We start from the raw sequence: 3,758 nt of genomic DNA, 5'->3' as shown, positions 1-3,758 counted from the left end.
TACTGCCTCTGTGTTGTCCGTCTCTGAGCCTTCCAAATCCCGATCCTAAACGTGTCGATAACTTCGATGTTAAAAAATATGATGTATCTGTTTGCGCAATTATGTTTAGTCTTCCTTCCTGCCTCATTCAAGTTCTCTTTCATATCATGAGAGACGTATATTCCATACACACACCACGTGAAACTGATCGATGCTTGGTTAACACAAGGTCAGCTATTACAGATTTCGAGGTACTATAAAGACAGAGGAGCACGGGGCCTGTGATTGGTCAGTTGTTGTCATTCGTTTCTACCTGATGATGTGATAAGAAGTAAGCTACTAATTGTGTGAGGTGTACATCATGTAAAAAGAGAACTATTCTTTTCATTGTCTGTTTCTTGTACTTGTGGTCAAACGTGACTAATTTCCATACTTTGACCTTCCGTAGGGCAATCAAAATAGTAATCAGCCTTTACCTGGGAAAAAAAAAAACCGATTTTCAATCTTCAATAGCCAGAGAAGTACAATTGAGTAAGAGGTCAACGGTCTTTTTTCCCCGTGGTCTATTTCAGAAAAGAAAAGTTGTTTGAGTGTATAGGACGTTGCATAAATTATGTTCATCATTTTCGTGTTTACATCTCCCTCCCACCCACCCCTCTCTCTCTCATCTGATTCATTCTCTCCCTCCCTCTCTAATATCTTTCTCTTTCTCTTTCTCTTTCTCTCCTTCTCTGACAATTGTGTCAAATCTCTCGTTGTATTTGTTGAGCGAGTTCGGGACACAGCCTTCGTTAGAGCTAATAAATCTCCGCAATAAAACGATAAAATACAATAGCCAATATTTACCGGGTGAATATAATCCTTTTCCCCAAATTCAAATGTCTCGTATGGCGACATTTATGAACTTCAGGCCCTGTCAGGAATCATGTCTTTCCCCAGTAAAAAAAAAAGGAGAAGTAATAATGATAACAAAATAAGATAGAATAGAAAAATCAATATAAACGAGCCAAAATCAAAGATGACCCGATGTCGAAATACTAATTTGACTTGGACACAGTGAACTAGAAACAGGGTAATGATTTATATCATATTATTGGCTTCGTTGTTCTACGGTGTTAATTTCGTTCCAAATATATGTTCATTATAACAAGTTTCTGTATATGAAAGGATTAACCGAACCTTAGGAATTACGAAACTTTTATTTTAGAATAAAATTTCATATGTGATAACAATATGATATATATGCTGAGTTTTATTTCAAGATGACTTAAGCGCCATTTTCAAACATTTTAAAGTAAGTCCACCATCAGATAGAGTATAATCAAACCTTTCCAGTTACACCTCACTTGTGACATAATAAGGATAATTCTAGAAGGTATGATTAAAAATATCCTGTATTTCATTATCATTTTCTTTGTCCTATCAGCTTTAATGACAAATATCTCAACTTAACAAGATTGGAGTTAGCTCTTTTTATTGTGCGATAAAATTCTTCATATATATTTTGACTAATATGAATGGACGGCCGCTAACGAAAACAATGTGCGTACTAATGAACCGTATTCATTTTCGGATTAACGAGCCTTCGGAAAAACGTACCTTCGGAATAAGTAACTGCAACCAAGCCAACCACCCTCCTCCCTGCATTCAACGTTCATTCAGTTTTATTGGGAGAACCTCCCTCTATATTAAAGTTGATGTAATAAAAAGAGCAAAGTCGTTATAATCACATATTTATGCAACAAAAAGTATTGTTATCTCTAGTTAAAAACTGGAGGTCACACCCTTCCCTCCCTCCAATATCACACACACATACCGGCACACACGCACATATGAACACTTTTGTTATATATTTTTCATTTGATTTTTTATTCAATATCATGCTCTCTTTCACAATGAAATTAGTTGAATAAGACCTGGACAAGTCATTTCTCTATGTAGCTTTATTCTTTCCTTAATTCAACGACGTGCATAGGTAAAATGATAATAATAAATGCACCTAATTCATGATTAAGGTGTTTGTGATAAAAATTGACTGCACTGATTATCAAAATATTAGAAAACACCATAAATTGTTACAGTATCAGCATGAGAAAAGGCAAAATCTGATAGATATATAGTTTTATTCGCCCTATGGGGGGAAAAGTATTATGAGTCTCAAAGAGAGGAATATTTTCAAATTGGAAATGAGATCTTCTTCGCTCTGCCTTAATCTTCTTATATATCCGGGAAACGTCACAGATAAATGAGCTTTTAATTCTCCCTTTTATATTACAGTCCGACCTCTCCTATCCGGACATGTCGGGACCGGCGCTCATCCGGATAAGGGATTTGACCGGACATATGGGAGACTGATAGTTTAATTTTACCCAACGGTAGCTGTACATGTACAAATATCAATGTATCAATTTTGCGTAAACATGTCACATCCTCTTCAGTTGGTCAGCGTTATGATAATGTGATAATTTACGCAATGAACGATCGCCTGTACCGTGCCCTGATTTAATGAAACCATGTTCGTGCGGTGATTTAAGGGTAGTGAATGTCTGAATGCATGTTATTTAGATGAAAATTAATTGGATATGACTTTATGTTAATTGCAGATTGGGAATAATATGTAATTTCTGTGAACTTGTGCAGGAATTTTGTTTGAGTTTGAACTCCCCCTTTCCCCCTAATTATTAGATTGAAAGAGAAAAATCCCGCCAAGATCACATCCGGATAATAGAGAGATCCGGATACGGGAGGCCGGATAGGAGGGTTCGGACTGTAATTGGACCCGATTCATTTTTTTGTTAAGTAATTGCTTCTATGTTACTCTAGCAAAGGAGATGTGTGATATCTTCTTGCTCTAACACTTAACCATTAATACAAACATCAACATACATTAATAATGCACACATACATACATGCATTCTATACATACACACACTCATACTGGGTCATATATTGCTTGACAGAAATTAAAAAACTGAAAATGTTACTTTTTCACACCATCTGACAGTCTCTTTAACACCTTATCACTGGCAGCGGGCTACAATTGCGTTATAGGCCAGTTTACATATTCACAATTTAAGCACATAATATTTACGGGGCACCTTAATATCCGAAAAAGTGTGTCCGAGGCTTGCCCGACATAGCAACAATAAACTCATGCAAACTTGGTTCCAAGTATTATCATACTAAAATATTCTCAGTTGAGACAGGTAAATGAAACAGTTCATTGTTTGGGTTATCAGGGGAAGCGTAGCCTTAGAGTTGGTGGTGATAAGTAAAAGACGATACAAACTTACTGCCAAGAATAAACGTCACAACAAACAAACACAGAATCATAAAACATATTATACTGACTGCGTTATAAAGATGCCAAGCAGTTTATTTGGTTTAATTGCATTGCTGTTCAATACCATGACTTGGTGTGTTCAGCGCAGATATGACAGATAATGGCTCTAATCACTTTTATTTTCCGTGTGTTAATTGCATTCATGAATGATAATGACTGCATTTATGACTGTTAATTCGTTTATGATTATGGCCTAGTTTGATTATAGGGGTGATGCACACGACGGGCGAAAGGTAACTTTCATCAAAATTTAAGGACTTTGACTTCATAAACAAACCGACCGTATCTCAAACGAGATAAGGTCGCTTCATAATATGTAAACATCAGTTAAGCATTTGCACAGCGGCAAAGAAAATATTTCACTTAGTATGAAATCAGGTTGACACTACATAAACATAACTCGAATGCTAACACCCTAGCTACCATGCCATGAAGT

Source organism: Diadema antillarum, unplaced genomic scaffold (genome assembly GCF_040938485.1).
Source record: "Diadema antillarum isolate AM-2024a unplaced genomic scaffold, OU_Dant_1.0 seq00003210_RagTag, whole genome shotgun sequence".
Taxonomy (NCBI): Eukaryota; Metazoa; Echinodermata; class Echinoidea; order Diadematoida; family Diadematidae; genus Diadema; species Diadema antillarum.
The sequence above is the reverse complement of the archived record's forward strand: the minus strand, read 5'-3'. Positions refer to the sequence as shown.